Source organism: Lontra canadensis, unplaced genomic scaffold (genome assembly GCF_010015895.1).
Source record: "Lontra canadensis isolate GAN:19392208 unplaced genomic scaffold, GSC_riverotter_1.0 scaffold1, whole genome shotgun sequence".
Lineage (NCBI taxonomy): Eukaryota > Metazoa > Chordata > Mammalia > Carnivora > Mustelidae > Lontra > Lontra canadensis.
In genome coordinates this window covers 114,648,500-114,669,261 of record NW_022630995.1, presented here as the reverse complement: position 1 = coordinate 114,669,261, position 20,762 = coordinate 114,648,500, and positions in this window count along the sequence as shown.

Sequence of the window (20,762 nt, the reverse complement as noted above, 5' to 3'; positions counted from 1 at the left end):
CATGTATGAAACTCATAATAATTATGTAGGAGAAGATTTCAAACTATAGCTTGATAAAACTTGGCCAACCCTGCAGAAAAGTATGGAGTGAGATGATTTTTTTTTCTAATTGAGATATAATTGAAAGTTTACCTAACATTCATCACCTCACATAGTTATAATACATTGTTTCTTTAATGATGAGAATTTTTTCCCCTTATGTTAGTCACCATACAGCAAAACACATCAAAAACTAGTAATGAGAACTTTTAAGAGTTACTCTTTTAACAACTTTCAAATATACAATTTAGTATCATTAACTTTAGTATTGCCCATCCAAATGTCTCATGTTAAGCCGAATTAGCTCACAGAGCCTCACAGAGTAATAGACTCGGGCTACAAGTGGAGGCTTGGTGACTCACAATTTCTATTCTGTTATGTGTAAATGTTTTATTTTCAAAAATATTTGGTAAGTTTTGATAGTTTATTTAGTCCCTGCCTAAAATTACATCACAATCTAAAATGTTTCTATTTTTTCAAGTACTCATAGATTAAGCAGAATTTTTGTCTTACAAATATACTTTCAACATAGATTCCAGTGATATCAATGTACTTTAATATAAGCAGAACAGGGGTGCCTGGGTGGCTTAGTTAGTTCAGCATCTGACTTTTGGTTTCAGCTCATGTCATGATCTCAGGGTCCTGAAGTCGAGCCCTACACTGAGCTCTATGCTCACTGGGGCGTCGGCTTGAAGATTTTCACCCTCTGCCCCTCCCCACACTCGCACTCTCTCTCTCTCTCAAATAAATAAATAAAATCTTAAAATATTAGAACATAAGGAAGTTAACCTCTTGACAATATTTTCCATTGCCATGCACAATTTAGTTATTTGATTTCATAATTAGATAATTAAGAACATTTAGCATGAAATGATACTTTGGTGTTTGGAATTTTATTGATTAATACATTTTTTATTTTTGTACATATTTTAGAAATACACAAATGACAAATTACTACCAATAGCAAAGAGCCATTGTAGCAACTTTTAAGTTGCTGTGATTTGTTTGGCAATTTTTTTTTTAAAATCCACCCAAAACAATGTAAAACAACTAATTTAGTAATATATTTCTACTTGTCATAACCGAACTTACCCATGTGTAAAAAAAATACAGCACTAAGGTTTTCTTGATTTCTCCTATGGAGAGAGAGACTTTCATGGATATTATTTTGTAGTTGAATTCCAGAGCTCTTCTCTGTTGCCAGACCTTTCTGCCCAGCAAGCTCCTAAAGTACAGTAGGACCCTAGTTACTGATGACAATCTCATATCCATTCATTCATCAATTATTGAATAAATACCTACTTTGTGACAGGCAGGATAAATCATGTTTTTTAAATAATATAAAAATAAATATCAAATAAATCAGTACAGACAGATGCTGTATTTGAAATACATTATCCAGACTCATGCTGACATTTATTACCACTGAAATCATGAATAGCTCTGTAAGGAGGAAAATGTATCTTTAATAACCATCCCCTCCTTTTTCTGCATCTCTGACCAAGCTTCCATTACCTCCTTTGGATCACTCCAGGAATTGAAGAAGTTCATATTCAAAGCCAGGTGCACCTAAATTGCTCTTCCTTACTCTCTTTCATCAGTCAGAACTGTTACTTTGGAAGAATGAGCTAATATCATTTAAGCATTAAGAAATGACAATTTAAATTTATTAAAATAAGCTATGTTGATTTTCAGTTGACTAGTCTATTTTATCTCCTTAGAGGGGATTGTTTTGTTGTTGTTCATCTGTTTCAAAATTTAAGTTTACTGAATTAACTGAATTTCTAATTTGTAAAATTTCAGCTACATTATATATAAATGGTATTTATAGGTTATATATTTCTATTAATATTATATATGCATTCAGTTATATAACTTAAAATTTTCATTTATCTAATATATCTAATATAAATGTATATATGTATCTAATATCTAAATTATAATGTATATATTTATAAAACAAGGTTTAATCACATACTTTTCATTCAAGTCTATAGAAAATGTATAGACCACCTGGTACTTTTTTTTTTTAATATTAAAAACTAGCTGAGTAGCATTCTTTATCTTCTTCATCTTCATCAAAGGCAATCTTTAATTTGATAAAATTTTCCTTATTATTCAAACCTATTCCTCTATCCTCTATCCCAAGGTACATACAAGACCCATTAAAGCAGGAATGATAAGCCTGGCCTTCTTAGACTGTACATTTAGTTGGGTAGATTTCCACTGTCAGAGGCAAAGGTGTTTGTTGCCCCAGTGGTTTCAAATCCAGGGTTTCATCAACAAGCTGAGGAGTGTTCTAAAGATACTTCCCTTGAGAGCTTTTACCACAGCTCAGTGAGAATCTTCAATGAGTTATATTGTGTTTGTGTTTAGGGAAAACAACAGCAAAGTAGTGTTCATTTCTCTGAGCTGACATTCTAATTAAACAATCCCAAACTCTGGAAAAAGTCCAAATTTTGGAGTTTTCATTATTTTTTTTCATGGATTGCTTCACGAATTGATAAAGGCTTTAGTCAAGATGTTTTACAGTTACCGAGTGTCGAATGTAGTAATATTTAGAATATTTTAAGATGTTATTTCCTTAGTTTAAAAAATATCAATCTATAGCAGATCCTGGTTGAAATGTGATTTCCTATTAGCATCAAACAAATACTTTTATCATTGAGCTCACTGACAATCACAGGGAAAAATGCTCCATGACACAATCTAGGAGTTGGTACATTTTGTTTGTTTGTTTGTTTGTTTTTAATTTTCAGTGTCTTTTCAGGGTATCTGAAAAAACTTGGATTCAAACATTTATTTAAATTTCTTATTTTTTAGATTAACAAATACTATATCAAATTCATTCAAGTTAAGATAAGAATACTACATGACACAACCCAAATGGTGGGTATTTTTTTTTTTAAGATTTTATTTATTTATTTGACAGATGGAGATCACAAGTAGGCAGAAAGGCAGGCAGAGAGAGAGGAGGAAGCAGGCTCCCTGCTGAGCAGAGAGCCCGATGTGGGGCTCAATCCCGACCGGGATGATGACCTGAGCCAAAGGCAGAGATCCCATGAACCCACTGAGCCATCCCGGTGCCCCAAGGGTGGGTATTTTTATAAGTACTACTATACTCTGCTTACTTCAGCCACTAATGAAAAAGCAACTCACTAGATTTTTCTTACCAGGACACAATTACAAATAGTTTCTAAACTTTTTTTTTTTTGTAATTTATTTCCCCTCATTTATCTTTGCCACCACCATTACCACTAAAGCATTTGATTGTGCATAATTTGTATAAAGTGGACCTCATATGTATTCCTTTATCTCTACGAAATCTATAGATTAAGATGACAGTAATTCGTCAGAAAACATGAAGGAAAAATTCATTTATTTATATTACCTAGCCATTTCCAAAAATGACTTGAGGTTGCTAGACGGATAATATATGATAAGAAAGATACTAAATTTTGACAAAGATAGTGGCTACTTATATACCAAATATATGTCAAGATCACATACTTTTTAATTCTAATTTCTTAGATACGTTCACATGCACTGATTTTCATGATTTATCACAGTTATCTTGCTGTTCACAGAGAATATCCCACAGAGATGCATCCCAGAGTCTCAAGTCCTCTTTCAATTCCTTACTCTCCCTTACTCCCTCTCCCATCATTGCAGATTTGCTATTTAATGAACATGTTTAGATCTCTTTAATCCTGCTGAGGAGCCAGCTAAATAGTGTGGAAATTGTTCTGTAGGTGAAATTTAAAAGACCCTCCAGAGATCGCGTGTCTTTTTAATGCAACTTTAATTGCCCTTTCTGAATCTTGTCATTAAATCTTTTGAATCAGAATTCTATTTCATATACTCTAATTCTATTTCCTTTAAATGGTCAGCACACTGAGAGGTCATCCGTGGGTTTTAGTCTATTACACAGCTTTCACTATATTCACAGCAAACTCTGAACTTTGTGTGCCTCCCCCTCCCCCTGCAATGAATGGAAGCAATAACCAAAGACGATCATGGCATTTCTGTATCATTTTGGCTTCTCTCTCCCCATGTGTTTACTCAAAGTAGAACATGTTTCAGAAAACAACACCATCTATCTACCGTAAAGACTTTCTTGAATATCATTAAAAATTTAAGAAATACATTGTAGATATCATGGAGCAATATTGGTATCTGAAAACTGATTCTGTAGTCTGTTCTGAAAAATGGACAGACTCTAAGATGCCTATACAGCATCTGAGAATTCCATGAGGCCCACTGTTAAGGTTCTTGGCACTGCAGCTAATGGAAGTTCATTGATACTAGTAAATGCACAGAACATGCTAGGAGAATGGAAAGAAGTAAATGTCTTAAATTCATTAATTAAATTTTAGAAATTTAGAAAATTTTCTAGGAAAAATCATTTTATGCAAACTAACAGAGATGTACTTGAATTTATAATCATTGATCCTAAACTATTCCAAATTTTCTCTTTTTTTAATCTAGAAAATTAAAAAGTGACATTTGTATTTGGCTAATTTTACTTTTGTTAGAGGTTTTAGGTCTAGGATGAAGACATCAAATTTTCCTAAAATGCTCTCATTCTGGGCTGTGACAAATAGCTACTACATGCCGTAGATATAACCTTAATATATTCATGGAGTCTTGTCAACAAGATACATCTTTTTCACACCAGTAGAAACATTATCTTGGCAAGTGACCTTGTGAGAAAACTATCGGCAGTAGGGCCAGTTACCACCTCAGGGAAAATGATCACTTTCAGGAGTAAAGAATTTGGCAGAATTTATTCTGCCATTCTTTTTTTTGAAGTGCACAAGACCCCCAGTTACTAATCTCCCTTATATCACTACAGTTAGATCACTTAAATCATTCTCTACAGAGAGAGTGAGCGCATAATTGGGGGTAGAGGCAGAGGAAGAAATTCTCAGCCACATTCCCTGCAGAGCTTCGAGACTGGCATGAAGGTCTGTCCACAATTCATGAGCTGAAACCAAGAGTCTGATACTCAACCGACTGAGCCATCCAGTCTCCCCCAGAGGAAATTTATGATAGGGAAATTACTGTTTATACTTACCCCAGCTGCCATTTTGAAAACCTGTGAATTTGTCTTGAAAAAATGTTAAGATACATACTGCCCTTTGGACTTTGTGGAAGGCTATTCTCTGAATAAACTAGGAAGCCTCACAAACTAGGAAGGAAGAGGAACACAAATTACTCCCTATCAAGCAAGGGCAAAAATGAATGACTGGGACTTCATCAAGATCAAAAGCCTTTGCACAGCAAAGGAAACAGTTAACAAAACCAAAAGACAACTGACAGAATGGGAGAAGATATTTGCAAACGACATATCAGATAAAGGATTAGTATCCAAAATCTATAAAGAACTTATCAAACTCGACACCCAAAGAACAAATAATCCAATCAAGAAATGGGTAGAGGACATGAACAGATATTTCTGCAAAGAAGACATCCAGATGGCCAACAGACACATGAAAAAGTGCTCAACATCACTCAGCATCAGGGAAATACAAATCAAAACCACAATGAGATACCACCTTACACCAGTCAGAATGCCTAAAATTAACAACTCAGGAAATGACAGATGCTGGCAAGGATGAGGAGAAAGGGGAACCCTCCTACACTGTTGGTGGGAATGCAAGCTGGGGCAACCACTCTGGAAAACAGCATGGAGGTTGCTCAAAAAGTTGAAAATAGAGCTACCCTATGACCGAGCAATTACACTACTGGGTATTTACCCTAAAGATACAAATGTAGTGATCTGAAGGGGCATGTGCACCCAAATGTTTATAGGAGCAAAGTCCACTATAGCAAAACTATGGAAAGAACATAGATGTCCATCAACAGATGAATGGATTAAGAAGATGTGGTATATATATACAATGGAATACTATGTAGCCATCAAAAGAAATGAAATCTTGCCATTTGCGACTATGTGGATGGAACTAGAGGGTATTATGCTTAGCAAAATAAGTCAATCAGAGAAAGACAATTATCATATGATCTCCCTGATATGAGGAAGCAGAGAGGCAACATGAGGGGTTTGGGGGTTAGGAAAGGAATAAATGAAACAAGATGGGATCGGGAGGGAGACAAACCATAAAAGACTCTTAATCTCTCAAAACAAACTGAGAGTTGCCGGAGCGGAAGTGGGTAGGGAGAGGGTGGTGGGGTTATGGACATTGGGGAGGGTATGTGATATGGTGAGTGCTGTGAAGTGTGTAAGCCCGATGATTCACAGGCCTGTACCCCTGGGGCAAATAATACATTATATGTTAATAAAAATATTTAAAAATTATAAAAACAATTACTCCCTCTTTCCCAAAATTCTTTGTGGTTAATGTGTTATTTTTTCTTCTCTTGTTTCTTAAAACATGGCAACTTATTAGACAAATTGTCTAACAAGAGAGGAACTTAACACCCCACACATTTTCTTTTAGTAGAATCCCATGATTTTTCCTAATAACATGATTACCAGTGTGTTGTTGAGCATACTTCCTGAAGTCCTATGAAGCACTCTGTAAATTATAATAAAAGTCATGGATGGGGAAAGTGGGCACATTTTTTTAATAAAAGGAGCTTAAGCTCCAGTAATGGGTTTGCTGAGTTTCTACACAGGCATTGCTGCTGAGTAAATGTAAGAAGTTAGCAAATTTAGACTTTCTGTGTTTTCTGAGCTCTAAAAGTGAAAAAAAAATGCTATAGATTTTTTTATTTTTTAAAAGATTTTATTTATTTATTTATTTATCTGACAGACAGAGATCACAAGTAGGCAGAGAAGCAGGCAGGGGGAAGGGAGGAGCAGTCTCCCCGCTGAGCAGAAAGCCCAATGCGGGGCTGCATCCCAGGACCCTGAGATCATGACCTGAGCCTAAGGCAGAGGCTTAGCCCACTGAACCACCCAAGCGCCCCACTATAGATTTTTTTTTTAATTTCTTAGAGACGTGGCTTTGAAATGAATCTGCACTGAATTCAGATTCCCCTTAATAGAAAGTAGGTTCTGCATAGAAATTGATCAGAAAATGATTGTAGTAGTACATACTTCTCTTTCTCCAAAACAGCTCCTAAAATATAAAAGAAAATTTCCACCTGAGATAAAATTTCATCGATTTCACCTGCATCTCTTTCGGAAAAGGAGAGAATGCTGGTAAACAAATATATTAAAAAATAACTGTGGAACCTGGGGGGAGATTTTTATAAAATCTCAGAACAAATATCAGAGGCACATTCTTCTGATTTTCCCTTCCTGAGGTAGAACACAATCCAAGATTAAAATGACGGTTTTTCAGAATGAATGGAAAGATACTCTGGAAGTTACCCTATTTTGTTTTCCAAGCCTTTAGTTGGAAAAGGTAAAGAAATAAGAGTAATTCTTTTCCTTTTCTGCCCACTTTACATCTTATTTTGACCTCTACATTCATTCTCCCTGTCCCCACATCTCCTCAGGAGCCTCTCAAACACTGTCATTTACCCAGTGACTCGGATGCTTCAGGGGCAGACAAATGGCATTTGCAGTACCTGAGAACTAGCCAAGACCTAATTGCCTCTCCCCAGGTCTCAATGGCAGGAACTTTTATTCATTTCTTCCCCCACATCCACTCCTTTTCTATGAAAGTAAGCCTCAAGGCAGGAGATCACCTTCCCATTACCCAACAGCTTGATTCTCTATGTGAGCCTCTGAAAGGCCGCAGAGAATGTCTGGCCTTGCTAGTGAAAGGAAAAGCTTTGGTCTTTAAGTTTCCTGATCCCTTTTCTTTTGTAACCCTGGTCTCCTCTTTCTCCTCCCCCCTTGCCCTTCCCCCACCTCATCTGCCTCCCCGGTTACCTTAGTTTGTTTTTTTGTTGTTGATCTAACTGCCTGTGTTTTCTCTGCTTATCTCCTATTCCTTTTCTACTCCCTCCTGTCCTTTTTCCTTCCCACTCTGCATTTCTTACACAATTTCCCGTAAAACATCATCTAAAGAATGGACAGATTATAAAACCCTGATGATCATTTTGTCACATTTATTTTTACCCCATATTTTCTAAGGTCCAATAATAATTCAAAATACTCCCTAGGCAGTATTATGTTTTCAATGATATTTATTTTCATTGTGTACAGTAGTGAAGCAGGCCCTAACTGTATTTTCTTTATGAAAATATTACTGCTAATGTGCTGCTCATAGAATTCTATAGCTATCTAAATAAATTAAACTGTCATCTGAGCAGTATATTCCAAAGAAATAATTTAACATCATTATTTACAGATTGCATCCAGTTTAAACATAGATAATATTACTTACTAGGTGAAATATTTGCCATGTGCAAAAAATATGGAATGACCAAAAAAAAAAAAAAACACCAAACTGTCTCCACGAAAAGCAATAGCTACCTTTATAATTGAGTAATATGAACATAATACACAACTAAATAAAATTATCTATTTATTTATTTTTAAAGATTTATTTATTTATGTTAGAGAGAGAGAGTGCATACGTGGGGGGAAGGGCAGAGGAGAGAGAGGAAGCAGACTCCCCACTGAGCAGTGAGCCCCACTTGACTTGGTGCTGGATCTCAGGACCCTGAGATCGTGACCTGAGCAGGAAACCAAATGTCTGACACTTAACCAACTGAGACACGCAGGAGCCCCTGAACAAAATTATTTAATAATGGATGAAGAAATCCTTGGGGTAAATTAGCCACCATACAAAAAAAGGTCCCAGTCAAAAAATTTGTTCCTAAGTATCAGAAACCTTTTGAGTGTACAGCACTCACATTATTGAAAATCACTACATTTCAATTGATGAAGATTAAGCATGATGAATGCTTGATTGTCTCCGATGAAATCACATGTGCTGACAGAACATCTGTTACAGCCTCCCTTCTTGTTATTTTATTGCAAATTTACAACTTACTGCAATTAAAATAACATGATTAAAATTATAGACATTTTGAATAAAGGATAATTTATAGACCTCTCTAAATAATCAAACCTACTTTGCAAATGACTGAAATTTTAAAAAAGAAAGGATTTCTGAAACCCTATACATATTGCTTTTCATGACAAAGAAACACTGGTATTTAGTATTTATATTCAGCATAGCTACTGCAGAAATTTAAAGAAAGAGGGGGAGAAAAAGAATCCTAGAATCAGAAATCTGCAATACCTAGTTATTATTTTTATTAAAGCCACTCCACAAGGCTTTAACATTGTTTTTTCTTGATCTTTGCCATATTCACAAGGTCCAGCCCAATGACCAACATATAGCAGGCATTTATTTAGTATTTGTTTACTGAATGTTTGATTTGAGAAATAAATGTATGAGTGAAGTGTTCATAAGACATATGTTTTCGTTGTTCACAAATATATCATGTTGCCTAAAACGTAACTTCAACAGAGGATGCCATAAAAATTGCTTAATTTTTATACACAGGTGTGTGAAATAGTAAAAGTAAAAAAACTATCTTTTCCCTATAACTGCAGTTGCCTGTAATCATCTGTCTGTTCAGTATAACAATTAAATTAAATCTGTGGAACTGGATCAGATTCAAATAGAAGCTTATAGGAATCACTTATAAACTACAGTTTGACTGTTTGCATGTTGCTAAAACTTTTTATTTCATTATTTTTCCCTTACATCAAATGTTCTGACTGGAATTTATACAGATTGAGGTGCCAAGATCATCAGGTGTTCCTTTCTTTCTTTTGTTTTTTTAAGAATTTATTTATTTGACAGAGAGAGATCACAAGCAGGCAGAGAGGCAGGCAGAGAGAGAGGGGAGGAAGCAGGTTCCCCGCCGAGCAGAGAACATGATGTGGGGCTCGATCCCAGGACCCCGGGATCATGACTGGAGCCAAAGGCAGAGGCTTAACCCACTGAGCCACGCAGGTGCCCCCAGGTGTTCCTTTCTTAACAAGGTTAGAAACTGGGACAGGAAACTAAAGGGACCTCCTGAAATTCCACTTTCTTCTCCTCCTTTCCCTGCCTCTATTCTTGCTAGATCCTACACCGCTGCCTCACACACATCTTATACAATAAATAATGTATGTTCTCCTGGTAAAGGTCAGAGATTTAATAATTTCCTTGGAGGCTTCCACAACAATAGATAACATCTGAAGAGTGACTGGGCAGAGTCAGCATGAACGTTTTCCAAGACCACTGACTCACCAGGACCCCTGGCTCCAGGGCATAAGTGGCTTAAGAAGAACACCTAAGCACTTGTCTTTGTTCCTGGATGCCTGAGAAGACAGGTGCACCAGACCACTGTCCTCAGTAAAAAAAAAAAAACCCAGGTCCCAAGCAAAGAAGAGACTCACCCTTCTTTCCTTTCTGAGTCTCCCAGATACTCTGTTTCTACACTCTCTCTACATTTTTAAATAAACTCCAAGTAGCTTCCTCTCAAGTAGCGTTTGATTTCCATCCTGCAGAAAGCCATGGACCCTCTTGGCTGGTCATGCCGGCGCTACTCTGGGTCCTCAGAGCTGGCCTGCCTACACGAAAATCAGCTGTCAGGTGGTCAAACCATAGTTTATGTGAGAAGCAGTCTAGGAAGGATGGGGGATCTGACGGGCAAGGGTTGACTGTGTTCAAACTCCGGTCTTAGGCCATTTGACTAACTTTCCCATGCTTTATTTTCTTTATCTGTAAATAGACATAAAAATTAGTTCCTACTTATTATTAGGATTCTTACGTGGATGACAATGCATGTAAAACATTAAACACAATGGCTCGTATTTAGCAAATCTATGGCCAGCTGGCACTGTCATGCTAGAAAGAAGATTGTGAAGGGGAGAGGAACGCACAGAAGAGATGACTAGCAAGCTCTCCATACTTGCTTACCGTGGGATCCAAGTTTTAACAAAGAAAAAGAAAAGCAACAAAATGAATAGAATTAGTGGAGTGAGAAACCTCATGAAAATGAATGGGGCAAAATATACCATGTCACCAGAAGAAAACTTGCACAAACATGTGTGACAGACTGAAACACTGAAGGGCAAAAATGGATTAAAAGATTTGTCTGCATCCTGGATTGCAAACATCTGAAAGCGGACTTTTTCTCCATTATGACATTAGTTTGTACTTTCTAATTGATTAAGTTCTTCTTTCCAGCTAATCTCTTAACTCTGGCGAAAGACCCGGCAGGCAAGGCATCCTGTGACCGAAACTGAAATTACCCCCTCAAGCAAAAGGGACCGCCCTGACATCAGCAAGCCCCCACGGGACTGACCCCAAGACAAGGAGCAATTTGACTTTCACTGCCCACATGCACGCACCCATAACCCTTTGTCCCATGTTTTCTTTATACAAACCTAGAAGTATTTACAGCACTTTGGAGACTGTCTTTGAGACCTTCGTCAGCTGTCTTCCAGTGTTGGTCTCACTGAACTAAATTCCTTTCTTGTTTTACTGCCACTCCTCTCTTTGCTTTTGGGTTTTGTCGCAGTGAGTGGCTGAGCATGATCTGTTTGGGACTCCCGGAGCCAGGTGTTCTTGCACTCTGGGGCCCCAGTTATAATTCTGAAGTGAAAGAGCCTGTTACCTCAGCCTGAACTAACACATCATTGTTTAGGGAAAAGACATAGGAAATGAAGGCATATGAAGAAGAAAATTACTCGTTGGACTTCAGATACTGTATTAATTCACATTTTTCTTTATATTTAGTAAGATGTTTTAACCTTGCAAGTATGTGAAAAAAAAAAGGTTAGTTACAAACGAATATAAAAAAAATAATTACCAAGATAAAAAAGAATTTTCCATGTAAGTATATTTTATTTTAGGTGTTATATGAATCATAAATGTCAAAATAACAAATCACAGAGAACAGGTAAAAGTTAAAACTATGGAACTTCACAAGCTGTTCTAATGTATCAAAATTGCATGAAAATTAAGGAAATCATTTTATATTGCTAAAAATTGCTTGGTTCAGTATTGGTAAAGTGTTTCACTAAACTTTCTTTTTTTTTAAGATTATACTTATTTGTTTGACAGAGAGAGAGAGACAGTGAGAGAGGGAACACAAACAGGGGGAGTGGGAGAGGGAGAAGCAGGCTCTCCACTGAGCAAGGAGCCCAATGTGGAATTCGATCCCAGGACCCTGAGATCATGACCTGAGCCAAAGGCAGACGCTTAACAACTGAGCCACCCAGGCGCCCCTTCACTAAACTTTCTTGACTGAATTATCTAAAGTAGGAATTTTCAAATATTGGATAAAAATATTCATCCCCCTCTCTAGCACACTGGAAAAGACAAAAAAGGAAAGCAGATTAACGAAAAGGTTTTATTTAAGAGGCAGACTGCATAATGGTCACACGCAAGGTTGCTTAACTCAAAACCTGGCTCTGCCACTTACTTGCTGTGTGACCTTTCATTAGTAACTGAGTCTCTCTGAGTCTCAGTTTTATCTTCTGTTAAAAAAAAGTAATAATAATAATAATGGTAATAATAATAAGTAACTCATAGGGTTGGTGCAGGGATTGAATTAATTAACATGCAACATTTAGAATAGTAATTGCTACATAATCAGTACTCTTTGAGTATTCACTAGTAGTGTTTCTGGAATTCTTCACTTAAGAAATGATGGCAACAAATAATTAACAACCTCGAGGCTCAGAAAATGTGATACAAACTTCTTGGGTGTCTGTATAGTGCTGCTCAGGGCTGTCTACCTCAATTTATTACCCAACAAAATATTTGTTCCTAATTTCAAAGAGATTTCACTTGTAACAAATATTTTGAGATTCTCCAAATCTTGCCTGAGACAAATATAAGGACAAAGCCATAGAAAATATTTTATAAGGAATCTCTTGAGCAAGCCAACATAGAACAGAAACATTCAAATATGAAAATGAATTTCCCACTCATGATTTCCTTCTATTTCTGTCGCCTTGCTAAAGCTTTTTTACATGATGAAGTTCCTCGCCTATGGTACAGGTAAATCATAGATTTCAAACTTAATCCACGTAGATTCCTGCATGGATTTAGTTATCTGTCACTCAAGCAGAGGGTCAGACATGTTCTGAATGGCTATTGCACAGAGGGGTTCAATCCACTTGTGATGTGGGTGATGTAATAAGAAATATATATTTGGTCTTTATCCCAGGTTCATGGCACAGAGTTCCTAAAACCCTTGTAATTTCTTGAGTGATATGGTTGAGCAGTGTCTTTTATTCATAAGCCCCGTTCAACCACACCTGAGTTTATATTAATTAGATGACTGATGGCTGGAACCCTACAAAGCTTCAGGATGAGGGCTGGTTGCCAGAGGAACCACCATATAATGCAAGGGTTGACACTTTCAGCTGTGCCCTCTAGACCTCCAGAAAGGATGATGGGCTGAGGATTAAGTTAATCATTAAAGATCAATGATTAAATCAATCACGTCTAGATAATGAAAACCTCCTTTAAAACCTTAAAACAAAGGGTTCAAAGAGCTTCGGGGGTGATGGACACATCTGTATGTGGGAGTGTGGTATACCCCAAACTTTATGGAAACAGAAGCTTTTGTACCTGGGACCGTCCAGTCCTCACCCTATGTACCTCAGAATCTGTACCCTTTATACTAAACTGGTAATAGTAAGTAGAGTTTTTCTCTTGAGTTCTGTGAGCTACAATAGCAAATTACCAAGCCTGAGGAGGAGGTCATGGGGACCCCCAGTTTGTAGCTAAGTTGGACAGAAATGTGGGTAATCGGGGGACCTATTACTTGTGATTGACATTTAAATGTGGGGAGGCAGTCTTACGGGACTGAGCCCTTAACCTGCAGGTCTGCACTAACCCTGAGTAATTAGTGTCAGAATTGACTTAAATTGCAGGACACCCAATTGGTGTCCAGAGAGACTACAGAATTGCTTGATGTGAAAAACCCAAACATTTGGTGTTGGAAGTGTTATGTATTGATAAAAACCAGATCAGACTAGTAGACCACTCTAGAAAGGTATTCTGAGTAAAAGAGTATTGATGAAAGAAGCAGCATATTAAAACAACCCAACATCCAATGACAAAGAATGCAATTAGGTAGAGCAAGATGTGGCTAGAATTAACTAGGTTAAGACTGACTCAATCGTGCTGTCGACAGATTACTGATTTGGCAGAGAGAAAGAAAAGCAACAAGATGAAAATTGACAATGAATTAACACAAGATACTATGTTTTTCTTTTGTCGCATATACATATACATCTGGAAAACTGAAGTAGGGGGCGAGGGTGGAGGGGAAGCACCAAGAGAAAATGGTTTTGTTCTCTGGATTTCCCATCCACTTCTGAAATGTAAGTGTGTCATTCACCTCTAGTAAAACAGTCAGTCTGTGAGGAAGAAGCTGGATATTTAAAATGAGAGCATAGAAAAGGGAAAATGTAACATGAAATTATTTTCTGAAATCCAGAATTCCACTTATGCAATAGCATAAAGTAAGTAAATATTTTGTTCCATTTAGAGGAGAGAATAATAACACTGACATGAATTATAATATGATTATAGATTAAAACTATTTTTATTGTATAAAAATGCCTGATTTTGAGAAAAACAACCATGGTAATATTTTATTATTGTTTTATGACGTGTTCTCTTGACTGTAACAAAATACTGGGAAAAAAATTCAACTTAACATTCAACAACTTAATATTCAATTACCAAATTACTTGTCAGGTGTAATGGTATCAACCTGTCACAAACACCAGGGTCAAATCTGTTTCCCTTTCTCCTAGTACTGGCTCCCCTCCAGGTGAAACCTGACTCCTGACTTCATGATCCTATGCAGGTAACACAACACCCAGAGGAATCTAATTTGGTCACACTTCTCAACACTTAACCCCATCTTCTTCCCTCTTACTCCTGCGTCTCTCTTGGAGAACAGCTCCCTCACACAGGCCTTTCTATATCATTGTGAATAAAAATTTCTTCATTTCGACTAGTCATTTGATCTGCCATGAATTAGGAGACAATACAAAGAGTAGAGATACAATCGGATTGGGGCAACATTCTTGAAATTATTCCAAAAAATCCATTTGCATAGTGTGGAAAACTATCATAGCTCTTAAGCCACACAATGGGTTGCACAATCCATTCTCTGAAAAAAAAACCAAAACCAAAACTAAAACAAAAAAAGGATGAATCGGTATGTAGTGGCTTTTATGTTGAGGAGAACACAACTGCTTAATACAAAAAGAAGTCACTAAAAAGAAGTTCTCATCCTGATTTTTAAATTATGAAATTAATAATAGCCATAAATTAATAACAAATGCCATAATAAATTATTTTAAATAATAATTTAGTAATAAATAAATGGAATTAGAAAGTATTAAATTAAGGAGAATAATATGGTAACTATCCTATTGTATTTCACAGCTTTTGACCTTCTTTTCTCTGGGTGAAGACAAATCAGTAATTACATGCAGAATTTAGATGATATGCAAATAATCCAGTTACATTAACAGTAGAAATTAAAAGGAATTTAAATGGAAGGTGGTCTAGGGATTATCCTGCCTCTGAATACTTTATTGGATAGTGGGGGTTATTACATAATGAAAAGTCCATTCTATTTTAAGGCACATATCTTGTTCTCAGTATTAAGGTAAAATACATTTCCTGTTATTCTCACAAGTGAGTTTAGTTCAGTTATATAGAGTCACATAGAAAATAATTTCTATGGCCTTCCTATTTCTCCTCAATGCCTCTTTCCTAGTGTCCCACCCAGAAGGGAATGCTGTATTCCAAGGATAATTCAAATGTCCTGTGGGACAAAGCTCAGAAAAGGAATTGTCAGGGTTTTCAGGCTCTTGACACTGAGATTGTCAATTCAACCCCTCAACACTTGTGGTTTTCCTGGAAGTGTCACTCAAGGATCACTTGAGATAAGACTATAGACATCTTTCCCCACTTTCATAACAGTTGAGATCTAAAATTTAGAGCCTATTTCACATTATTTAAGACATTTCTATAAATGAAAATGCAACACTGAACTTAATGGTAAAATTTAGCAACTCTAAGCAAACTCTATTAACCATATGACAGTACACATAATTCATATAAAATATACTGTGATGGGTTGAACTGTGCACCCCCCCCCAAAATTCAGATGTTGAAATCCTAAGCCCCAGTGCTTCAGAATGGGACTGTATTTAAGAAGTCACTAAGTTAAAATGAGGTCTTTAGGGTAGGCCTAATCCTTTGACTTATGTCCTTGTAATTAGAGAGCATGGTCTCAGGGGAAAGAACACCAGGAAGACACAGTGAAAAGGTAGCCATCTGTAAACCAGAGAGAGAGGCCTCAGAAGAAAGCCAACCTGCTAACATCTTCACCTTAGATTTGTTGCTTCCAGATAAAATAAATCTCTGTTGTTTAAGTTTAGTCTGTGGAATTTTATTATGACAGCCCTAGAAATGAATACATATATTTCATATATAATCTCATATACACATGTATTAGCTATACACAATATATACAGTGATACATAAATTAACATGTAATATATAATATATATTAAGGATATAATATTAATTTATATGTTAATATAAATTGATAACATTATATCTATGTCTGTATCATCTATACCTATAAATGGACCAATTGGGTGAATTCGCTTAGAGGAGATATTGAGTTCTATACAGCTTATTTATGTTAACAAGCAAATTTTTAGAAGTATTTGCCCGTAGTGGAAAACACTGACTGTGAATTAAAAAAATAATAAGAGGGTACAGAGGTCATTTCTAATAGATAGCTTATAGGGGATATTTAATTCTACTTTGCTACCAAGCAATTTGCCTTCTCCAGCCAAGAGCATTTTAAAAAGCGCTGACAACACACTTACACAATTGCCTCCAACCTAACAACCTTAATGAGAAGTTTCTATCTATGTTTTGATCTTTCCACAGCATGATGGCTGCCTCTTTCAGAGTATTGTACCAATCATTTGCTCGGGTATGCTGATAACAGCATGCTGTCAACTTCCACATTGTTGGGCCTGTGTACTGTATTTGACATACTTGATCATGGGTCCACACTTTCCTTTACAGCAGATGTTACTGCCTTACATAAGGCTGTTCTTTATGCATGCAGTATATACAGCACCTTATTGCTAATATGGCTGAATGTCTTCCCATTTGTTTCAAACACACCATTAAGACCCGTGGGATTTAGTTATTGAATAAAGGTGGCTCTGGAATTGTTGAATCTAAGTTATATTCTCCTTTTAAGGCCATGATTCTGAAGTACAGTTTCAGTCGACATTGTTATGTTTATGATATATGAGTTTATTTTTCATCTCTCAAAAAGCAATTTACAAATAGATTAAGTGCCTGAGTGTCATTTGTAAAGTAAAATTGTGAGCACCCATCCATCACCTGAATATTGCTTTATAATTCTCACTTTCATATGACTTATATTTATTCCACAGCTATAGGGACATTTTGATTCGTATATTTAGTGACAGCAAGCACTTTCCTGGATCCTACTGTAGTTCAGGTAGAAAACATTTTGGTACTTTCCTTCCTTTAAGTGCTTCCAAAAGTGTCTTAGAATAACATTATATTAAGACATCTTGATATAACAATTTAAAACTCAAAATGAGTCTACCAGGTAGACATTGTTATCCCTATTTTCCATAAGAAGTTACTGAGATACTCACAAACTTTAGACTATCCACTACTCTGAAATGGATGTCAGAGGAAGGATATGAACCATGTCTCATGCCAAAATCCACTCTCTTCCCTATTTCGCTACACTGACACACAACTCCCATTAAAATAGTTGGGAATGAAATCTAATTGGGGTCTGCACCTGAAGATTTATAGTTGATGTTATTCCATAAACCATGTGCTTCAAAATAATTATTTAAACTCATGCAGCTCGTTGATCACACAATTAATTACAAACATTAAAAATGGTTGTGTAAGCGCTGTCATAATAGAAAAATAATTAGGGTGCTTGGGTGACTCAGTTGGTTAAGCATCTGCTTTTGGCTCAGGTCATGATTTTAGACACCTGGGATGGGGTCCCACGTCTGGCTCTCTTCTTGGCCGTGGAGTCTGCTTCTCCCTCTGCCTGCTCTGTGTGCCAATCCCCCTGGTTGTGCTCTCTCTCTGACAAATAACATCTTTTTAATAATAATAGGAAAAATTAGATAATTTGCTTGACACTAAAATTAATAATTGGTCCATGTACAAAAATGACACAAAGAAAGTGAAAATCAACTTACAGAATGGAAGAGATTATTTTCAATACACATATCCAACTAAAGATTTATATTTGGAACATACAAAGAGCTCCTATAAATCAATAAGCAAAATACAGCTTAAAAGAGGAATGGGCATAAGTCTTCTTCAGGAACTTGACAAAAAGGGATATTCAAATGGACACAGAACATTTAAGAGGATGCACAACATCAAAATGCAAAGTAGAACCACAACAAAATATGTGTACACACCACCGAATTGCTAAAAATAAAACGATTGAATATAACAAGAACTGGTAAGAATGTAGAGGAATGAAATTAAGAATTTTCCTGAGTATAAAATCAGGAAACAAGAATCAGAACATAGGATTTGTCAAAGCTCATCTTTCAAACACAGTGTGATGGGACTGAACGCATTCATATTTGGAAAAACTTCCTCAATAGGTACTCACATATGACAGTTTCAAACAGCATTAGGCCTGACCCAATTATTTCCAGGATATGCCAATTTTATCTCTTCATCCCTCCCTCTGACAGCTTTGAGTGACTGTGGAATATTCAGCTTAAATTTGAATGTTTTTTTCTTATATCGTATGGTTTTTCAGCTAATAGGACTGATGTGAAAGCTAGAAAAGTTTGCAGTGACAACTGACAACAGCAATTTTACCCTACCAACACCCTCGTGGTGTAATGGAATCATCTAAGAAGCTGTTTTTTTAGCTTTTTTTCTCTCTCTCTCTCCCTTTGGCTAGGAAACCTGATGTGTGGAGTGTAAACAAATAAAGTGGGGGCAAAGTGTGCTGATCTGGCTGTAAAAAAATGATTCGGGAAGCAGGAAAACTCTTCTGGCCTTCCCTGCATCCCCACGAGGGAGGATCTTGGCCACAAAATGCTTAACTCTGTCTCTCCAGGTAATTGATGGGACATAATATTCAACTATCTGAATAACTAATACAGTGAAATGGAGGTCTACACCACGGCTTCCAAAGGCTCTTTCTTTCTTTTTTTTTTTTTAAGATTTTATTTATTTTTTTGACAGAGATCACAAGTAGGCAGAGAGGCAGGCAGAGAGAGAGGGAGGGAAGCAGGCTCCCCGCTGAGCAGAGAACCTGACGCAGGGGCTCAATCCCAGGACCCCGGGATCGTGACCTGAGCCGAAGCAGAGGCTTTAACCCACTGAGCCACCCAGGCACCCCCCAAACACTCTTTCTTTAGGTGAAAATTTTCCAGAACCCTCAGGAAAATTGTCTCCAAATCCCGGTTGATAAACATTAATTGAAGACATTAAACTCTTAATCTAACAAAACATTATAAATTTTGAATTTATGCCTCCACCATTCGGACAAAATGATTTTTCTTAAGGTCACTAATGTCCTCCATACTCCCAAGTGCAAGGGATACATTTCTGTTCTCTTTTTAACTTCGCTCCCACTCGCCCCAGCAACACTGGACAGAATTGATTCCCTTTCTCCATCATGAAAAAAATGTTCTCTTTTAACTGATGACTGTGGTGCTCTCAAGAACATGTTTGTATTCCTACTTCTTGAAAATTCAGTTTTAGGAATCATCTGTTTGCTTGCTACTGTGGAAAATGAGCATTTAACTTTCTTTCCTTAAGTCCCACAGACACATACCCATCGCATAGCCAAGTCTCCCAATATAGCTATGTCATTTGATAGTTAGATTAATATTTTGTGTGTACATTATCATGTTTTGCAAACACAGGTGAGTTTTCTCTGGAGTTAATAATCATCTTTGTGTTCTGACTTTTCTTTATACTCATCACTAATTCAATCCAAAACCCTTTGCCAATTGTCTAAATCTTCCTCTAAATGATTGGATCCATGAGTCATTCCATCGATTTCATTTTTTGACTCCAATCTACTCTCATTGCCTTCTCAATCTGATGGCACAGCTGTCAGCGGGGACTCTTTTTACTCTCATAGTGGGGATTCCCTTCATGTCTTTCCAAATTGAAACTGTTCCATGTTTTCCTCTTTCAAGGTTTAGTCCTTCATTTTAATGGGTCACCTTCTCCAGCCTTCTTGGAAAGAGTACAAGAGACATAACTCTTTGTTACCCTGCATGACTAAAATATCTTTACTCTATCTTCATTCTTGATTGAGTACAGATTTTTTTCAAAATTCTCAACCTCAAATAATTTTTCTTCAGCAATCTTAGCATATTACCCATGATCTTATTAGCTTCCAATGAGACTATGGAGACGTTCAAAGTCATTTTGACTCTTTATCCTTTGCTAGTGTCCTTCCTCTTTTTGTTTTCCTTTTCTCTTTCTAAGCTTATAGAAGTTTCTCTTTGTCCATAGTGTTCTGATTATCTAGGTGTGGATTTATCCATTAGTTTGAGCACTCCATGAAAAGAAGGGAAGAATGAAAGTGGGAACAGGTATATTTGTACTGAGTTGGCAAAATTGAGGTAATTTCTGGTGGGTTTTATTTTTTGAATAAGGTCAGATCTTCTGAGCCCCTCATAAAATTTTTGGAAAGTTTTTCAGGTCAGGGTACCTGAGTGGCTCAGTCAGTTAAGCGTCTTC